The 22,645-nt window shown below is 37.6% G+C and overlaps 1 pseudogene; it reads right to left on the bottom strand.

The window, feature by feature from the left end:
* Positions 1-5,259: 5,259 nt before the first annotated feature.
* LOC107694129 (B-cell lymphoma 6 protein homolog) overlaps positions 5,260-22,645 on the bottom strand; it is a 28,702-nt pseudogene continuing 11,316 nt past the window's right edge.

Here is a 22,645-nt window from a genome sequence, read left to right as displayed (position 1 = left end):
CAAAAAAAGGGGGGGGGGGGGGTAATTATATTTATCTATAATAAAATTATAAATGTATTTTATTTATAAATAAATACTTATTTGAAAAAGTAACTCTTATCTTCTTGTACATTAAAAAGTAATGCGGTACTTTAGTTACTTAAAGTAATCTGATTACTTAACTTGCATTACTTGTAATGCGTTACTCTGAACACTGGTAAATCTGTATATGTGCGAATCAGATTTTTGTCTATATCAGGGGTCACCAAACTTGGTCCTGGAGGGCCGGTGTCCTGCTGAGTTTAACTCCAACCCTAATCACACACACCTGAACCAGCTAATCAAGGTCTTGCTAGGCATACTTGAAATGTCCAGGGCTGCATTTCCCAAAAGCATCGTAAGCTTAAGTACATCGTAGACCCATTGAAACCTATGGAGCTACGATCAACTTGGGCTTAATGATGCTTTTTGGGAAACGCAGCCCAGGCAGGTATGTTTAGGCAAGTTGGAGCTAAACTCACTGAGTATCGTGACCCCTGGCCTATATTGTTAGGGGCAGACTTCTTTCCCCACAGAGAAAACTTGCACAAAAAATTTGAAAACGTGGAAATGTATGGTTTAGCAGATCAACAATACTGGCTCAGTATAAAAACAATAAAAGTCAATGGAAATTCTCCACTATGGTAGAAAAAAACATGTTTGTGTTGCACTCTGAGCTATATTGTTGCATTTTTGTGTTATATTGGTTTTGAAAAAGGAAGCAAAAGAATCTCAGACCTGTTCCAGAGTAACGCAACAGGATCTGATACTTGTATGGTCTGTAATGCAGTTTTCTAATCCCTCGTCCCAACCCCTCAGAATTGCTTTTATGTTGCAGACTTGTACTATATGGCCTTGTGTTGAACTGATTAATAACTTTTAGATGGATAATGATGTCTTCCGTCTGTATAACACTATACAGTAGGTACAGTATACAGTAATGCAGGGGTCACCAGACTCTGTCCTGGAGGACTGGTGTCTAGTGGTGTTTTGCTCCAACTTGCCTAAACACACCTGCCTGGAAGTTTCAAGTATACTGAAACTTCAGGTATGTTTGATTAGGGTTGGAGCTAAACTCTGCAGGACATTGGCCCTCCAGGACAGAGTCTGGTGGCCGCTGCAGTAATGGTACTATAATGTGCGCACTGCAAGTCTGAGCATTATTTGTGCAGTCAAAATCATTTTGGCCAATGGTTTAAATATCAGCATGTTGAAGTGGTATATATATGGTTGTTGTGTAGACGGTGCAGTTTGTCACCTGTTGACTATGTGAATTAGTAGTACCTGTATAAAATAAAGCAAATCTCAATGAAAACTCTGTAGCTGAAGCATTCTGGGGTGCGTTTCCCAAATGCAACTATGGTCGCAAGTTCCGTCATTACCAATAGAGTTCGATGGAATTTACCACCATAGTTAGCTAACGATGCTTTCGGGAAATGCACCCCTGTTGTGTTGAACTACTGTGGTTCATTCTTTCTTTGTGATACTCCAGTCCTGTTTAAGGAATTGATACAACAGAGGTATGGAGCTTCCAGTGTTGCTTTTCACTACCCCAGCTTGTGGTGATTTGGTTCCCTGCTTTTTATCTTGACTCTCTAACAATTCTGCTATTGTTGTAACATGCAAGCCTTCCCATAATGCTAAGCTTAATATAACAGTTCTGCTATTGTTGTAACGCACAAACCTTCCCATACTGCTAAGCTTAAATATATACATATTTAATTCAGATGCAAAAACCTCTAAATGCCGTCTGAAATTTTCTTCTAAATTGAGCATTTTTATCCGGCTCCTATATTTATGTTCGGTTATTTCACTTTAATTGCATAGAAAATGACCTACACATTGCCATTAGAGTAAAATTACTGAACCTAAACATAGGAGCCTGATAAAAATGCTAATTTTAGACGAAAATTTCACTTATGGGTGGCACTTAGAGGCTTTTGCATCTGAACTCTTCATACACACACACACACACACACACACACACATATATATATATCGATCTCTCTTTCTTTTATGGCCAACCCCAAAAACCAGTTTACCACAACACTTTGCATTTGATATGTGTACAAGTTCATGACAAATTTTCACATCTGTGCTGTTTAACTCCTGGAGGACAACCTCCTTAAATGTTCTGATCTTTAATGGGGAGTGTTGCTCAGCTCGTCTCTACAGAATCCCCCACAGCTGCTCAAGAGCGTTAAGATTGAGTGAATGTCCACTGAAGGATTTTCAACTCAGGAGAATGAATATCTTCATTGTCATGTAGCATCTTCAGTTTCAGGTTTTTGTATTAAATCACACAGTGGTGTGTGAATTCATGACAGCGTTGATAAAGTACAACTCCCTCACACCTGCAGCACTCATACATCCCTATAGTAGCATCTTCAGTTTCAGGTTTTTGTATTACATCACACAGTGGTGTGTGAATTCATGACAGTGTTTGATAAAGCACAACTCCCTCATACCTTCAGCACTCATACATCCCTATATAAAATCTTTACTACCACTGAATGCCACTGTGGGAACCAGGCACTTCTGTCTGTACTCCTCCTCTAGCAACACCAGAACATTTTGGATGCTGTTAGATCCGAAATGATTGAATTGGTCTCATGAGACCAGAGTATGGATTCCCAGAAGTCTCTATTTTGAAAATCTGGGCCTTGGAAAAAGCTAAATGAGTTTATTGTGCTTTGCTACAGTCGGTAGTTCTGGTGTGGATAAACCATGCATGTCCTTCTGCAGGCTGCATCTTACTCTGTGAGATAAAGTGTCACTCTTTTCACAGCTTTTGCCGGCTCTGAGACACTTTCACAGTGTTTCTCCTGCTCTTTTTCTAGCAAAAATTCACTCATCCCTAAATGAAAACTTAAAGTGAAGACCTGATTATTTCAGGGGCCTTTTCACAAGTCCATTGTTTTTGAATTTCTGTGTTACTTTGGCTATATTTTCACACTTAAAACAATAATTTGGTATTCCTCTTGTACCATTGGCCTCTTTTATGCTAAGAAATAAATCTCCTGACAGTTCTCTCTCAAGTGGTTTCATTGTTGTCAGCATTAAGTCTCGAGTATGATTCAGTGGGCCATATAACACTTAATTATCAAGAAATTACTTAGCTTTAACAGTTTTGGTTCAACATACTTACCTGTTGATCAATAATTGCCTTAACCTTACACCAGATTTTATTTTAGTTTTTTTTTAGTTTTTAGTAACTTTCAGGAGGGTGTACTAATTTTTGCAACACAACATTTTATCACTTTGATAAGAAAAGGGTATTTTCTTGAATAATTTTAACATTCTTCTTTGGTAACTGACCAAGTTGCTGGAATATTATATCTCTAAAAAAACCATAACATGTCTAATAAGCAAAGAGTAATTGCTGAATTTAAGTTTCAGAGGGGGTGTACTCATTTATGCTGTGCACTGTATATATATATATATATATAATATAATATGCACCCAGGCATAAGGCCCCCCCACCTCCCACATGTCCGAAAACTTGCAAGTGCTTTGGTGGAAGTGTGGAGAAACATCTCACAGCAAGAACTGGTAAATCTGGTTCACTCCATGAGGATGAGATGCACTGTAGTACTTAAAGATGCACAAGATATTAACAGCGACCTTTGTTCAGGGACTCGTTATTCCATTTCTGCTCGTCTAATGCCTGTGTGAATCTTGTTCCATTTGTCTCAGTTGCTTAAATCATTGTTAAAACATTTACACAAGAAATTAGCTGGAAATAAAATCAGTTGAATGCGAGAGGATATTTATTTTTTTGCTGCTGAGTTTAGAATAAAGAGGCTTTACACAAATGTTAGACATAGAAATCCAATACTTTTATTTTACATTCATACATCTATATTTTACCCTAGAACTTGTGTTGGTGGAAGAGTGAGGAAACATCTCACAGCAAGAACTGGCAAATCTGGTTCGGTCCATGAGGATGAGATGCACTGTAATACTTAAAGAGGCTGGTGGCCACACAACATACTTACTGCGACCTTTGTTCAGGAATGCATTATTCCATTTCTGTTCATCAAATGCCTGTGAAATATGTTCCGTTTGCGTCAGTTGTTTAAAAACATTTACACAAGAAATTTGCTGGAAATAAAGCAGTTCAGTGCGAGAGGATGTTTCTTTTTTTGCTTAGTTTAGAATAAAGAGGCTTTACACAAATGTTAGACATAGAAATCCAATACTTTTATTTTACATTCATACATCTATATTTTACAGTAAGCTTAATGCATTTTTTTTTTTTTTTTAAAAAGCCCAATCCCAAAACAAGTCCTGAAGATGTATAGCTCACACAATGAGTTGCATTTTTTCTTGAAGTGTGTGAAAAGCATTTATAAAGCACACATGCACACACACTCAGTCACACTGTCCTTCTGTCACAAAAACATTCTCACATGTTTACACACTCAAAAAGGGAAAAAAGGACACGTGTTGCCCTTCAGTTGTACCTTAGTAGAGCTGGGCTGAATGAAAAGAAATTCAGACACCATCGAGAAAGGCACCTTGAGTACACAGTGTATACACCGACAAAAAGAAGAAAAAAAGACGATAGTATAACCTTTTACGTAGCTTCTAGAACGACAACAAAACTGTAAACCTTCACTTGCCAAAAGAAATAAAAAGTCACGTTTCTATACAAATACATCTGAAGCAAAATATCTCCTTGGTCATAACATAGCAGTACCTTTTCTTTTTTTATTATTATTATTATAATCATTATTACTTTTGAATGCATATGTTACCATGTAATTCCAGATCGGCTCTGCCAGCAGAGAGCAATCTTGATGTAAAGTAATTACACTTTGTCACAATATTTATGCAGTTGCCTACATAGTGAAAGTTTATCAGTGGCAACCCACCTCATGCATGTTTTCCATTTGAGAGAGCAGCCATTATTCTCAAAAGTACACGACAAAAACCAAGTAAGATATTCAATGCTATAGTCACAGTTAGGAGTTCCTCTTACAAGACAGAGGCTGTTCCAACATAGTGTAACCTGTACATTATATATATATATATAAAAATCTATAGACGCACAATTCTTTGCTTTGCTGGAAATGTGTTTGACTTAAAATATTCCAACCTCAATCAAAATCCCCAATACCTTCAGAAAAGTTTTTTTTTTTTCGTTAGAAAATACTGTATTTTCAAAAACCGGATTTAAATGTTTTACATTCCATCCTTCTTCCAACAAAATAAAGCTTTTTTTAGTAACTCAAAATGTAAAAACACTCCCAACATTAATATATATATATATGTAAATATAAACAATAAAGTGACTACAAGAGACCATATTGTGGTTCTATGTTCAAATGTAGAGGAAACCCGTTTAGACTGGCATTTTCTTGCCAGTTTTTTTTTTCTTTCTTGTCCGATTAACACAGTGTGGCACTAAAATTTTGAATGATTGTACAAGTCAGGTCATATAATGCCATGGTCAGGTCTGCCCCTAAGTGCCTTCTCAGCATGCCTTCGTTAAGTCGGTCGTTAGGTCTGTTGAGGACATGCGATACTGGATCTTGGTATTGGTGATTGCGCCGTGCTTCTGCCGCAGGTGTAACCGCAGCTGACTCTTGTGGCGAAAATGCAAGTTGCATTTCTCACACTGAAAAGCAAATGTGAGAACAGCGTTTAGGGTGAGAATGAACACTTTTGCACTTTACAGATACAGTTATGCTATCACTCTGTATGTGCTTACATGATAGGGCTTTTCTCCCGTGTGTATTCGCAGGTGACTTTTCAGCGTCTGTAGATGGCGGAAACGAGTGCCACAGATCTCGCATGGATATGGCTTCTCTCCGGTATGAATCAGAACGTGAGCCCGAAGGTGAGCAACCTGTGCAAAGAGGTCATGTTAGTCTTACAAATGTCTTTTTCTATATCTGTGCAATTGACTAACTCGAAGCACTCACCTGCACAAATCTAGCGCCACATGTCTCGCACTTGTATGGCTTTTCTCCTGAGTGAATTCGTGTGTGGGTTTTGAGGTTAGCTGGTCTGTTGAACTGAGCCCCGCAGATATTGCATCTATACGGTTTCTCTCCTGCAGCACCAATGAAAGGAGGTAAAGCAAAACATCGACCGTTGCAGCCAAAATGACATTTGTAGCAGCGGCGGTTTATTTTTACCGGTGTGAACAGTTTTGTGACTGGCAAGGTTTCCCTTGTAGCGGAATGCTGCTTGGCAACGGTCACATTTGTATGGCTTGTCGCTGTGGACCTGAAGCGTGTGACGTTTCAAGGCTTCCTCCTCTGCAAACTTGGAGTCGCATTCATTACAGAAGTATGTTCCATTTTCTGTGAGGCAAAGGAGAAATGGTTTTAGGTTGGTTTTGGAAGATGCAAACAGGTTTTTAGGAAACTATTTGGAAAAGTATCTCACCACAGCTGGAATCGGAGTACTCCGTGTGCATCTCAGACATCTCCTCGGCGAGACGCGAGGCGGACGTGTTGGGACAGACGTCAGAGTGCTGTGGAGACTGGGAGCCACAGGACGAGCATTTTAAATGGCTCATATAGAGAGAAGAGTGGCTGTCGCGGTTCCTCTGCGATCCCTCTAGAGTTCTACTGAGGAAAACAGCACATTTTAGGTCTGCAGAGAAATTCACTCTAATTTTTTGTAGGATATTGAATGAATTTCACACATTCCTGCTAAGAGGTAAATCCTCTGTGTGCTTTAAGAGGATTGGAATGGATAAAGAAAAATTCAATCTGGCTTTGTGGAGGTGGTGGGTGGAGAACCGTTCCACCAAATACTGAAAAACCTGCAATTCTGAACTTCATTGCGTTAGGAAACGAGATCTTCTAATCGGTTTCTGTACACAGAGGATGACACCTTTTCGGCTGTTTAAGAGTCAGATTTCCTTCGGAAAAACTCACCTGTTGACGATGTTGTTGAGGCGACTGGCCTGAGGCACGGTGAATTCCTCGCCTTGCTCGCTGATCTTTGTTGTCGCCTTCGAGTCGGGATGTTCAGAATCAACGTGGTGAAGAAAAGCAGACAAGCCCGGCCTCTGCGGGGAGTGCATTCCAGGGTCACGAGGACTGGTCTCCTCCTCCTTGGAGCTCTGATTGAGAACAATGAATTTGTATTTCTTCCAGTTACGAGCTTTAGGGTCTTGAGTACCTTGAGAGGTTGGAGGTTGCGAGGACTGCGCGAGGGCGGCGTTTTTGCTACTGCTCGATTCCGTTGGGGAATTGGGCTGGCAGTCTGATTTGAGGGGGCTCTGAGGACTGCTCATCAAGGTTTTGCGTCCATTAGAGGATATGCCCATGGAGTAGTGTTGGTGGCTCAAATGCTCCTCTGCCAGGGAACTTTGCTCTTTCCCAGTCTCCCTCTGCTGCTGCTCCTGGGCCAGGCTGGTGAAGCCGTGCTTTCTGGAGCTCATCCCAATCGAATGGACCACTCCCTCCAAGGTCTCCCGCTTCATTTCCTCATCCCTTCCCAGCTCGACGGGCTTATTTAAAATGCAAACTGATTGTCTGCCAGCAGGAGGCGCTTTTAGAGTGATAAAACTAGCGGTTTCTCCAGTAATGGCTGTAATCAAAGCAGCTCCGCTCATGAATGCTACTTTATCAGATCAAATGAAAATGCCATCGAAACTTTTCTGAAGACAGTCAATTCCCTTCAGAGATACATTCATATAAAACACCCGCGCCGTGTTATGATTTTGAAACGTGCAGTGCTCATGTTTATTCAACGAAGTCAAACGCCACAAATAAATCAATGAATGGGAAACTGGTAATGTATATCGAAATATCGGAAATGTGTTTAAAAATCATATCACCGTTATTGAAAAAAATAATATCGCGATACATACTGATATTGAATTATTGTCCAGCCCTACTTTCTGCCATTCAAGTATAGCACTTTCAACTTAGCATGTTGTATAATTAAGGACTTAGGTGAAATTTATGAACCCAGGAAAACATACCTGGACTTTATGAATCTGTGGCAGGTGTCAACAACGTGGTCCATCTGTAAATAGATGGCTGTGTTCATGATGGCTATGATGAGGCTCTCCTTCAGTGTGAGACGTGAAGTGTACATGAACTCCAGAAGGATTGCGAAACCCTCTGGGTCGACCTTCGGGTCCAGACTGATGGCGTTCAGGTTACATTTGTGTGAATCGGTAAAGATTGAGTAGAAGAGCCCACTGTGGAGAAATTATGATTTTAGTATGCTTTTTTGGGGTCACGAATGAACATATTTCCACTACAAGAAAGCATGCAACAAATTCAAATAGTCTTCCGCACCTGCATGCCATAAGGACCGTTTTGTGTGCTCGAAACTGTTGTCTGTTGACCAGAATCGTGACATCTGTGAGGATATCTCTGCTACGCATTCGGTTCAGGTTGAGCAGAACATCACTTGCATGACGCGTGAATTGGATGCAGCTGTCGGCTGCACAAGCCATTTTTTCGAGATCTGTTAGGAAACAAAGTGAACCGTGAATGATGTAATCGGTGCTCACTGAACAACATGCGCTAAAATCAGAAAAGTTGGGTATTATTCTTACATCACAGACATTTTTGAAGCTCATATTAGCTGTTTAAAAACTTCAGGGAAAAAAAAGGCAATGCTGTTATTCTTGGCTTTTTTTTAAGGAGGTATGTCAAAACATCTATTAAGAATATAGTTTTAATCCTGTTATGCATCAAAAATTTGTCTGTGTACCTCCTCTGCTTTTCTTTTGACAACGGAACACAAAAGGAGACGTTATGGAGAATGACAGCCTCAGTCGCCATTCACTTTTATTGCAACTTTTTTTTTTTGATACAATACAAGTGCATGGTGACTGAGGATGTCATTCTGCCTGACATCTCCTTTTATGTTCCACTGAAGAAAAAAAAATCATTAGGGTTTGGAACAACACGAGGGTGAGTAAATGATGACAGACTTATCATTTATGGGTGAACTATCCCTTTAATCTGAAAATCAATTACATGTATAGTTCTCAAAGATGCCGCCAAATTTCCCTCTCTCTCCGGTAGGTGGCGTCAAATGATGCAAATATTTAGTTAGAGAACTGACGTCCATCCACGTGCAGTTCTGTCAGGTCTGAGAATCATTTTTCTTCCCACCTAAAATGATCTTTTATCTGACAGCATTATCCTTCAAGTTCACAGTTGTAATGAACTTTTAGGCACTTTGCGAGGGTAGTCACAGAAAAGGTATATTCATCTTAATATGTAGGCTATACCAAGTTCACCGAAATGTGCATTTACACAGTTCTTGCCTTCTGAAGAAAATTGCTGCTTTCCCTGCGATTTTAAAGTCTTTATGTGTCGAGAATAAACTAGAATGAGTCATGGGAAAATGTCGTTAGGCTGTTTATTGCAGTACTGTGGACCGATACACTTCACTATTGAGGAATGAGTGTAATAACAGACTAAATGTAATAGTCAACCAACGCACCCCAAGAATTATGTTAATACTGTAGAAGAGTTTATGTTTTTAATAGATTAATTTTGTGACGACACATTTTCTACTTTCCAAAGTTCAGATAATGAACGATTCACCACAGACGGTTCTCCCAGTCACATCTGGCGCCTTGACACAAATATAGTTTCACTGGACGCCTTTAAATAGTTAGGCGAACATTTGTCACATGTTGTACATTCAGTATTAGAGATTCTGTTTCCATTTGAGCCTCCATAACATCAGTATCCCCGACCGCGCGCTGTCATTGTGCCAAAGCAGCTTAATCAGCCTATGGCTCTTGTAATGCTCTTGTGTGAGGAGGCAAACGCGCAGATGACCGGGAAAGGGATCGGGATTTTAACCACTGGACAAACAAATAAAAAAATCACACACACACACACACTCAGAAACCCACCATAACACCTGAATATACCAGCTCTTCAGAACCCCTCTGAAAATGTTTTCTCCTGACCCGAATAACTTTTGTAGCCACTCTGATTTCATGTTCTGAACAGCTAGTTTTATTCCGTCGATTCTTTAAGAGATCTAAAGTTTTACGTCCACGAGATGTCACCCAGAGACCGTTTTGACGGTCAGCGACGCAAATCGACACCGACAACACCTGCAACTCTCGCATATCAAGTCATATTTGGCATTTCGCGATCTTAAATCACTATAACCGTATAAACAACGTAAACTTCTCACGAACACAGAAAAGTATCATATGGCAGAGCACACGCGCTCTCTGTTGAGCTCTTATTTGTCTCGCATTCTTGCTCTCAGTTTCCATCTTATTAAGCGTTAAATCGTATTTAACACTTTTACCCTATGTAACTGAACGCCATTAAATGTGCTCACTCCAAGAATAGAGCCCGATCCACAACACGCAAACAGCGGACGGAGATTTATGAGCCACTCGCTCAATGCCAAGCAGCACTTTTTTTTTCTTCTTCTTTTATGTCTGTTTAACCATACGCATACACATCTTTCGAATATGGTGCGCTTCTGACGAGAGCATTAAAACTTATTTTAAAATGGAAAAAAAACAAACAAAAAAAACATACATTTAAAAAGAAAGCGCATGACTACAGAGAAACTTTTTTTTTTATCTATGTCTGTTCATCCATATATACATCTTTCTAATATGCTGCATTTCTGGCGAGAAGTTTTTTCAGACAATTTTTTTCAAAATGAAACACTCAACACACTGGCGACAAATAACAAATAGCTACATATATACACGCATTTAAAATGAAAACACGAGTACTGAGAAACTTGTGCAGGTCTGCTGCGCTCGTGCTGTTACAAGTGACAGCTACCGCAGAACGATACAAACTTTTCTATTGCAACTCTACTGCCAAACACTGACAGATTTTGCTGAAATACTATAAAATGTAACCCTTCATGAAATTTGACCAAAAAAAAACAATAATGACAATATCAATGGTGACATTAATGTGTCTCTGCGCTACAGAAAAAAATAAAATAAAAACAAATGACAAACACACGCTCAACGACTGTACAAACAAATCAGAAACCATCTCTAAGCTTGGGATGTGATTTATACCAGCATTTACGCACTGAAAACACAATGTACACGGCTTCTGGCACAGGACAACAAAACCAACACGTCTAGAGAAAGAGCGAGAGAGAGTGCAAACTCCGGTTTCCGAGCGAACTCCGGGTTTTAAAACATGCACTGAGATAAAGACAGTCAAATCGTCGGATGCCTCGGTTAACGCTTCTATCTTTGAATTTGACCACGCACTACACGGTCTCTGGTTTATAATCTTAACCCCCATGTGCTATTTAGTCAACTTTGAAAGCTGTCTTGTTCGGGGGGAGAAAAAAACGCGCATCGCGTCTGAATTTTCACTCCTCTGCTGCCTGCACATACTATTTACAACCCAACGATCCCGCAGTGAGGACTGAAGGAGCAGTGTGATTCATGCAGGACGACCTAAACTGTCCAAAGTAGTTCCACTAAGACAGACCCACTACATAAACACTCTGCTCTAAACACTGTCCGCAAAAACACGTAACGTTACAATTCAGCCGAGATAAACATTTAACCATAAAATCCAATAGAACAGCCTAATGAACATGTGTGAGTAATGGCAACAGCGCGCCAGAGGAAAAGAATGTAAAAAAATCACCTGGTAGTGCTTTCCTAGAAACTTCTTGCATCACCACTTCTAAGAACCCCAGTTCTAAGAATCAGGAGAGCTCAATTCTCGGAATTTGAGCTGGCGACCATACCATTTTTAGAGGACAGGGGAGTGTGATATTTTGCCTTAAGTTTATATTTATTCACTTATTGTCAATATTTTATTTCCACACTGTTACACTTTAATAATTAGGTACAATGTTTTTGAATTCGATGTTTAAAATGTAAATTAAAGCATCGAATTAGCGTTATGATCGAGAAAAATAGTTGCATTCAGTGTTTAATTCCTCCTTCCTCATGGACGCGTCCAGACCGAGACGGTCACGTGGCCAGAGAAAGTGGCTTACGTACGTTGTCTCTTTAGCCCAGCCTCAAAATACTCAGAACTAATTTGCTATTCCATGACATAAGCAAATTGTCCATTCGTTGCCTTTCCCTGTATTAAACCCACGACCATAACCTAGTCTATACAGAACATATCAGGAGCGCTTATTCACACGGACACATTTTGTTTATTTATTGTGTTTTTCTTTTCTTTTTTTTCAGTCATATTTTTTTTCCTAGCATGTTATCTCTTCAGTGCCGTGGACCTGCTGGCCAGTGTGCATAAGGGTTTGTTTGACCGGGATTATATATACGAACACTGAGACATTGTGCTTGAATACTGGCTTTATTTCACATCTGGAATGTCGTGAATTTATTAGAATAGTTTACTTTGATTCTAACTGCTTTGTTGTCGTCGTGGTTTGTCTATTTAACTGGTAGTAGGATACTGACGAACTGCCCTTAGTAACGATTATCTGGTAGATTACATGTCGATAAATGTGTTTGGACATCGATTTAAGTAATTGTGCTTGAGCTTAAGGCGCTGTTAATAGCCACTTCGTTTCGGAATTGTGCAGTATTAATGGGTTAATTGTCAGGAGGCAGCTGAGTTGAAAGTAGAGCCTTACAGCACCGCTTAGTCTTGTAAAGATGCCAGTGACAGGCAGCAATTGACTGACGAATTAATCTAATTCTTACGCACAGCTCCGCTTTACTAAACTGTTTTTGTAGAGCCGCGCGTTCTGTACGCATTAATTGATGTCAAATTCTCTGCTGTTGAAGTATTCATATCCGTCACGCTTTAAGTCAGAAAGACGGCAGCACACAAAAGCAGCAGTTGGTACAAAAACACTTGTTGTTTATAGGCCCACGAATATGATGTTAGTATTGCTTAATTACACGTGGTGCGGCTGATTTATTTTTCATAACATACGTTGTGCTTAATGTTCTGAGCAAAAGCTGAATATCATTTTATAAGCTATTCTTTAAAAGTGTCGAAACTTATATGGCCACTTGAACACGTCAATTGAAATTAACCTGCAAATGTCAGCTAATGTTCACAGGTTAACCACAGGCCGCCGTTTAGTAGCCTTTAGGTCACACATGCATTTTAGTATTTTTACACCTTCTTTTCCAGACAATACGGCAAAAATGAAATAATTAAAAGTAACCAAAGCTCTGCATATTCTGACACACTCTTCAAAGTTTCACTCGTCTTTTTTAAGTTAATTATTTTTATTGATGCATTAATATGCCATCTATTGTCGTTTATTCTGTCATCTGGCGAGACTGTGTTTTTGAGAAGCATCTGTCAGAAAGCATAAGGAGGAGACGACATGTTTTCTTTAGCACAGTCTCGTCCTCTTCCAAGCGAACACGTTTCTCGTTGTTTTCCTCGTATCTCTAATGTAACTAAACGCGTACAGTCAGTTCTGCTCCAAACGCACGTCAGGCGTCGTGTTTTTCATCCAACTGCAAAAAACACTCGCAAAATCTATGTGTAGCCTCTTTAAAAGTCTAGGACGGTCTCTGAGTTTTCACATTCAGAGACAGCAGTAGTTAACTGCATCCCTTGAGACACAATATCACCTCATTAGAATTCCTGATAATAATAAAAAAAGTAGTTAAATTGACCCATCGGATTCAGTGGATAAACAGCGGTCAACATGAAGAATGTATAGCCTACGTCAGTTATTCAAAGTTCGGTTAACACTGGCTTCGATTTGTGTGAAAAATAGACACTTCTGTTTTTAGCACACATTTTTACCATTAGCCTATATTTTAGCAGATATTGTTTTTGAAGATGAATTACATGTTCTTGCTCTCAGGGGATTTATTGTAAGGTAAAGTGCCGAGTAATACTGCTGAACAACATGAACTTAATACGTGAATATTCCCTGGGGCAGTTTATAATCTCACATTGTTATTGCTGCTGCAAGTAATTATATTAGTATGTATGTAACATGGATTCTGGAATTCAATGAACTTTTCCTCTGGGTTGTACGTTTTGGCTGGCTTGTAGTTTTGGAATTTGTTTTGCTCTGGACATTTTTACATCTCAGGCCTGTTTGCAGCACAGCACAGGGAGTAGATTTTGACATGATGTTCTTTCATGCTGGTGTGTCAGGGATGCAGTTAACTACTGCTGTCTCTGAATGTAAACTAGACTTTTAAAGAGGCTATACATAGTTTACATTAGAGTCATGATGAAGATTGCTTGTAAAATTGTTACTGTGGAAAAACGATCAAAATTAACTGCGCAGAACAAGTTTTATACTATTAAAAGACTTTTCTTGCTCCACATCGATTTTGCCTTTTACAAAAGGTGTTTATAATAATCATATGATATATTTGTTACCCGCTCTTGTGTATTGTATATAGTTTTTTTAAATTCCTGTAGATACATAATGACAATGATGATAAAATAGTTTTTACTGATGTCAAGTCTGTGATTTGCTTTTTCTCTAAGTTCTTATGTGGCATATATGTATGTGTGGGCATTTATCTATTGAGACGTGAATACATAAGCAGAAAATATGAGCTCAATATTCATAGTATAGAGGGAGGAATAACTCGCTTTTTTATTTTGACACATTTTCAATGTGTCATAATCACTTTTACTTCTGTACTGTAAAGCTAACTGTTACTGGACAGCTCTGACCTACATATGCTTGTTTTTACATCACCTGTTTTAAGTTTGAGCAGTCAAAAGAATTATCATCAGTATAGTTGCATGTTTTATTTTTATTTTGCATTTCTACCTTTATAGTAGTTTCTTTTTAGTTCTTCAAGGAAAACATTAAGGGGAACTGCAACAAGTACATTTTAATATTTTTGGGAAATGCAACAAATAGAAGTTTTGTAGTGTAACAAAATACTGTTGTAGAAAGGATGACTGGAATTAAAAATCAAGCCACTTGGCGAAATCACTGGATCTTTTTAAACTTCATTACTTTATTCACTTCAGATTTACTCAGCCTGGTTTGAAACAACGACTGCTGAGTGATTCGCTTTCTGACTTGCTCACCTGGATAACTTCGTTTGTGGCTCCAGTTGGGGGGAACTGGTCCGTCCTCCCTTGAGCCGTTTATGCCCTGACACAGAAGGAGCATCTGTTGGGCTGTGGTGGAAAAAAAGGAAGAATTTCAGTGCGCATGTTTTCCCCCCTAACAGATTCATTGCTTTTGGCTGGGTTTAGTTGGTGCCTCTGTACTTTTTGCAGCCTTAATATTCTGCTGATTAATTTGTCGTCATAAATGACAGATTAAGGCTTATTGATTCTGATGTCATGAAGACCAAAAGACACATTATGTTCATATATAATGTGATCACGTACTGGACCTTAATTTGTTATCAGTTTCATTGATACACTTTGTCTGTTTATGACCTAATTGAGTGTTGTTTAAATAGGCCCACATCCGTATATGCCCTTTATCTTTCAACAAAAAATTTCATACTTAGAAATGCATGCATCAGGGCAGAAAATATATTATAAATATTTAATAAAAATGTCTTGGCAGAAAATGATTAACAACTGTACTTAAAGGGGTTTTCTTTTTCTGCATGTGTGAAGAGGGTTTGGTATTTTTATAAACAAATCAGAATGTAAAGTGAAGAAGATCAGGGCCCGTATGTATAAAGTATAGTCTTAAGCTTTGACTTAAGTGTCAAAAATATTCTTAGTAAAAAGTTGGACTTTTCTAAGAGTAGGAGACTTTAAAGAAGCTAAAAGCAACTTTCAGTCAAGTCTAAGACTGATTCTTAAGTGTTGACTGAGGTGACAAAAGTCAATAAACTGCCATATAGTAGTGGCCAAAAGTGATGTCCGGCCTGATCTTCACCCTTAATTAAAAACAAATCAAAAAAAGATTTTGTAAGCGTATTGCATAGTTGCTTAGAGCCAGTTGTTTTATTTGTGATAATAATGCAATGAAATGTTAATAACTTATGTTGTAGTCAGTGTGCCATTGTTGCCAATTTAGTGATTTTGACTTCCTTTAGAGACTTTTTTTTCCAAAAGCCTATAGCAACAAAATCTATTTCTTGGACAAACCTTATCTACATTCCGAGACTCTCCCATGACGTCATAAAGGCGAGTTCACTGATCTATATAAATATAAATATAGATCAGTGAACCCACCTTTATGAGGTCATCGAGCAACATTAAGTGACCAGTTTTAGCTACTTTCAATTGAAAGCATTGGCAACACTGGTCAGTGTTTTTTTTTTTTTTTTTGTCCTTTGTATTTTAATGGTTTAAGTGAAATGTGGGGTCATAAAAAAAAACATCACTTTTGGCCACTGTTGTGTTTGGTGGGGTTAGTGCCACAATTTGTAAGACCTTGCTTACAGTGTCATCACCGGTGCGTTGCTGCATTTTTCCAATTTTCCAGCCAAAAAAAAATAAATTACTACTTTAATTTCTGCAGTTAGAGCATTGACTTGTTGAGTGGAAGAGGTTAGGTTAAGTCTAGGAATAAGAGTAAAATTATGTCATTCTTAGAATTTTGACACACTTATGACTAAAATTTTACTCTGAGCGGCTTTATTCATACGGCCCCAGGTTTGTATTTATCGTTTGTCCTACTGTTCATCTATGTCTCAGTCTTTTTGGGTTTCAATAGTGTCTTGCTTTCTGCTTTTGCATAATGCTAATGCAAACATATGATGTAATTATATGTATTGTGAGGGGAATATACATTGCAAATCTGCTGGATAGCAACAGTGTCAGCATTGCACTGTTTGGGTACATGAAATGGTGGAACATCAACAGAAAAAAAAAAAATCAAAAACACTCCTGAACTCTTGTGACACCATAGTGTGACTCAAAAGAAAAAAAGTCTCACAAAGTAGTGAGATGGAGATCAAATCCAGAAAGTGAAGACATGACAGAACCTGACATATAGTTTTCCTTTCTGACTCTTGGAGTTTTGTTTCAAAACAAGGTCTATCAAAAGGTTGTGACTTCAAACAACTTTAAATCTTCACCTAATATGCATAAGTAATGTAACAAATATGTAATAGCTAAATGTACCCCTCTAAATAAAGTTGAAATATGTTCATATAATATTTAATGTGCTTTTACACTTGCAGCATGTAAATGCTATCTTTCACATATCCAGTAGTATTCCAGGTATCTTGCAAGAATCTGTAATCTTTACTAAAAATAAATCTTTACCTCATAATTGCACTGAAAGAAATGTGCCGCTATTGTTGAAGTGTGCACGGCAGGAAAACATGTTCCAAAAATAGTTTGCCTCTGTGCTACCTTGGCTAGTTGTACCCCGGATTGTGTGGGCTGATTTTTTAGAACAGAGGTGGAACAGACATGCAAGATGGAACGCCTCTATACTTTCTTGTGAAGATCATACCTAGGTAGTCATAATAGCCAATGCCTAGGTAGTCATAATAGAAGCATAAAGCGACAGCATGAATATTTTTGACCTTCTCATGACAGCCCACAATGTAGAATTTAATTTCAACAACAACCCACATAAAATGCATTTAGTGTTGTGAAGAGGCAGAAGTCATTTACTTTCCTCAGTTTAACACTGATTGACCTACTTTGTTATTTTGGCCTGAAGAGAAAATTGAATCAACGTAATAAATAGATTTTTCTGACCCACTAATATATTTTACCAGCTTTGATTCAAGTGTGTTAGTTTAGAGAACATCTAATTGTTGTAGATGGAACAGGACAGCTTAAGACAAACTCGTCTTGATGGGTTTCTGTCTGACCTAATGCTGTTCTCACATGAGGTCAAATTTAGCAGAAGCTGATGTCAAGCACTTAAAGGTACAGCGTATCTCAGTATATACTGTCCATGAGGACTTTTTTTAAACATCTTGTTTAAAACACATGTTTAAAATTCTTATATAATATAAAAACTCTGAATTCATGCTGGTTTCATATAGTTTATATACAAGTATGTCATGTGGTGTAACCATACCGTGAATACATGTAAGCGCACATCTTATTTTAAATTTTACAGTTTGCTTTTTGTTTTTGTTTTGTCATTTTTGCACATATCACCCCATGACATTTTAAGGCATGAACCTTCCTTGCCTTGTCCTTAGAAAGTCAAATTGTCTGATAAATTAACACGCTCTTTTCACGCTCCACATGACTTCGCTTTGTTGGATGAGTTTTTCATATAACAATTAGCATTGAAGCAGTTTTGTTAAAATATATTTTTCCAAGATTTGATATATATATATATATATATATATATTACATATTTAAAAACTACTAAAGCTTTTCTTTTAAAGAATTAATTTATGATCCATTTTTTCTTTTTATAGTTGTATTACACCGATTTTATGCACCCCAAAAGGTACATATAAAAGTGAATTTGAATACTTAAATATTTTAATATTGTATGTATAAAATGCATTTTGTATGTATTCATGAATAAATTAATAGATAGAATAAAAAACATGACATTGGCCTCTTACATTAATGTATAGTTATGGAAAAAAAAAAAGATTCACCCTGAACCGGAGAACTGAGGTTTTCGGCCAAATTATGTTGCTAATTATTTACAGCATTACTTGGATACTTTCCCCCCAACCTTCACATAACTGCTGCCTTCATGATTGAAAAAAAAAAAAACTCCCTTTCCTTAATGGAATCATACGGATATCTACACATCTGGATCCGGCGCCCCACTAAAAACACCCCAGGTGTTCGCTAACCAACAGGGGAAAGTCTCTTAAATAGTTAAGGCCCTCCTTCACAACAAGCACCGATTCAGCACTGCCAAACAAAGCATGTTGAGCTTCAAAACAAAGAGCAGCGTCAACTTTATTTTTAATCCACTGGAGGGCTGTTTAAGGCCCTCCGATGTGGTTTTGCATACTACACGGCCGTAAAAGCATCCAGGAGTTTGTAGAGAAATGTGTAATTTACCATGGCCCCCTGCAGTGCCCAACCACATGCGCATGAGATAATTACCGCAAAACCTTGGCAAACTTTTAGCCAATGAATTCCACACAAAAATAAATGACCCACTTAGAAAAGCAGTGTGGAGTAGGGGAGCCTTGATCAATACTCCATGTATTACATGAACGGTTAGCAGCTACCGAGCAACAGGCACGAATGACACATTGTTAGGTTAGGGTGACATCACTGGGTTGTTCCCGGGCCACTTTGTGAGTGATTTCTGTTTGTGTTAGAGAGGGAAACGAGCTAGTGATGACAAGAGTTCACAAATACTTATTCTTCAATATGAGTCGGAGACTTTTACTACTATTCCAGTCTGTTTGAATAGCAATAACAAGCCGCATTGGCAGTGATCGTCTGTTCTGTTTCAACTTTTACTTACAAGTTGTAAAACAACTGTCTGATGATGCTGAATGGGCACAATGTGCTGCCCATTAACATTAGCCTGAGCGCCGGAAACTGCCCCACAGTCTTTTCTACATGAGCGGCAGATTTTTGCTCCCATCTGATAGCAACTTTTTTTGTTTTTTAATTTTTTTTTGCCAGCTTCAGCCTTCATTGTCAGCGAAGTCTTGAGCCAACCGTGTTCATCAGAGGAATGATGCAACGGAGCTGTAACACGGTGCGGATCTGCTGTTAGCAAGTGCACTGAGGTCCTTTTAGTTCTTTAATATAAAAAGACTGCTTTTGGGTTGTGAATAAAAATTCTAAAGGAAGCTTTTTCTTTTCTGAATTTCCTTAGAGAATAGAAGACGTGTCACATGGATAACCAGTTTTTAAGATCAGCAATTTAATGCATAGCTTATACTGGTATCACACTTTACTTTAACACTTTACTTTTTTTGTATTTATATAAAAACGTGTGTGTGTGTGTATGTGTATGTGTACATATATATATAATATATATATATATATATGTGTATATATGTATATATATATATATATATGTGTATATATGTATATATATATATATATATGTGTATATATGTATATATATATATATATATGTGTATATATGTATATATATATATATATATGTGTATATATGTATATATATATATGTGTAGATATGTATATATATATATATATATGTGTAGATATGTATATATATATATATATGTGTAGATATGTATATATATATATGTGTATATATGTATATATATATGTGTTTAATTGTGTGTGTGTGATATTTTCTGCAATACTACATCAAATTTGTTTTTCTTGCAGATAAAATGCGATCTTATAATGTCAGAGAGACATTTAAAGCACTGTTGCGTCATCAAAAACTGAAATATGAGTCAAATTGTAAATTTGGAGTCATGGCACTGATGTAAAGTGTGATTAGAATTTAGTATCTCTATGTATGAATGTGCTGTTTTGCAATCATTGAATATTCTCAGTGCTATTCTTCAAGATGCAGGAAATTATGTTGGTATTTTTTACTATTATTCAAATTATGCTACAACACTAATAATCTTCCCCGTATTTTAATAGAAATTTGTATAATAATCCACATTATAGGAAACTATATCGCCTGTAAACTGAACTCTTAGTTGACACGGTGTACTGAAAGAAGTTTGGCAGATTCCTGTCTGTGATAAAAGAAACCCTGAAGTGTCGGTACTGTTATCACTCACTCTTGTATCTGTTTGACTTTATGCTTGGCTCACAAAGCCATGAGAACCACACTGGTCTTCGTAAACTGTAAATATGGCCTATTTACAGTTATTTGATAACATTTCTCCACATAATTTCAGCACAAGCCACTATTGCAATGCACAATTACAGACTCCTTAACTGACATTTATTCAGACAGATAGTCTACTAAAAATGAGTGTGGGATTAGAAATTTGTCATATTAGGATGACATTTTATCACCAGGTCATTAACATTTCCTACAAACATGAATTATCAGATGTTTAGAATCGAATACACCGAAGAATTTGTATTTTAAGAGTCCTGGCCTGTAATTTAAGTACACTTACAAACCTCTTTATGAACTCTATCTTGTTTAGCTGCCCTTGAGAATGCCATATACCAGTTATGAAGTCACATGATGAATGTCTGGATGTTGCAGACTGACAACACCGAGTCGTTTGCTATTCTTTAACATTTAACAGACACAACCAGAAGAGGCAAAGCTGGTATGTATTTAACGCCTACAGTGCTTCATGCTCAACTCCTCAACTGTGGTGAGAAAACCAGCCTCTCTGTGGTCTGATCTGATGTTTCGACTTTCTTACATCCCACGTCAAATTTACCATTCACGTTCTCATAGTTTGAGAAGTTGGTGAGATTTTTGTTCAATTCAAAGACATTTGTAGACATTAAGTTAGTTAGTTTCAGGCACCAGATGCACAATGCTGACATACATGAGGCAGATCAGATTTAGACTGAAGCGTGGGCCATGCAGTCTCGAGGTTTTGCATGTGAGCTGATCAGCACAGGATGTCACAGCCCAAACAGCAGTAGGCGAGGTGAAGTAGGGTAGGGTGGGGTGGGGGGGATGATGTAGAGTGTTGGAGGTACTGCTGCTTTGCCTACCTCAGTAACGTGTGGGTATGCTGTCTGTAAGCAGGGCCTGGCATGGGGGGTTGGGGGTTGCATGAAGGCACACAGCTGCCACATTGACGCCATAAGCGTCCTCAAACAACCTGCTGAAGATGCGTATGTCATGCTATAAAGTTTTTGAGTTATTGATTCTTCATGGTAATGGCCATTTATGTAACATGAGTTTTACACAGTAAAAGAGGATACACATTTAATTTACTTATTTGCATTTAATACATTTAGGTTAAATCGATAACGCCAAATGATATTTTGACTTGAATAAAATGCATTACTTTAGGTGTTACCACATTACCACAATTTTCAGACCCACTTACGATTGTGTCTTTAACTACCATGTACTTGCATTTAAATTAATATTTGATACAATGCACTTAATATGTACTTACATGTTTTCACATTGCACATTTAAAAATACCTTTCTGCAATTGCATATGTAATTATTTTCTCTCGTTACATTTGTAATTACATTGTCGATTCTATGCCTACACCTTAACCCACCCTTAAACCTAACCATATACCACCAAACCTCTCCATAACCTTAACCGTGTCCCACCTCAATAGCAGCAACAGTTTTTTACAGTTCAGTTCAACATGAACACAACAGGTACATTGTACCACACAATTATTTATTATTATTATTATTATTATGTAAGAACATAGTAGTTAAAGACACCTAATTTTCTATACAAATGAAACTTTGGTTACACTTTATTTTAAGTTGTCCTTGTTACAGTGTAATTATAAATTTAAATACAGAGTAATATTAATTAACTGCATGTACTTACTATATGCTTAGAGTTAGGATTAGGGTTTGGCTTGGGGTTACTTGCATGCAATTATGCATAATTTGTTGTTATTATAATAGTAAGTACATGTAACTTGTAACAAGGACACCGTAAAATAAAGTGTTACAAAACTTTTTAATTTGTTCTCCTCTAGTTGCTGCTTCATTTGCAAACCTAAAACTTTATAAATAAATAATGAAATATTTGGAAATTTGACCTTTTTACTACAAAGATAAAATTAATATGGGATTATGTTTTCAAGAAAATACAATTTCTGCTTTTTACTTTAAAATTTGATGTTTAATTTAATTAATTGTTAAAAAAAAATTATCAATTTTTTAAGTGTAATATATATGAAGTAAAAAAGAGAGAGAGAGAGAGAGAGAGAGAGAGAGA

This window comes from Sinocyclocheilus anshuiensis, unplaced genomic scaffold (assembly GCF_001515605.1).
Source record: "Sinocyclocheilus anshuiensis isolate Anshui unplaced genomic scaffold, SAMN03320099.WGS_v1.1 scaffold1530, whole genome shotgun sequence".
Taxonomy (NCBI): domain Eukaryota; kingdom Metazoa; phylum Chordata; class Actinopteri; order Cypriniformes; family Cyprinidae; genus Sinocyclocheilus; species Sinocyclocheilus anshuiensis.
This window is presented reverse-complemented; position numbering and strand designations above follow the sequence as displayed.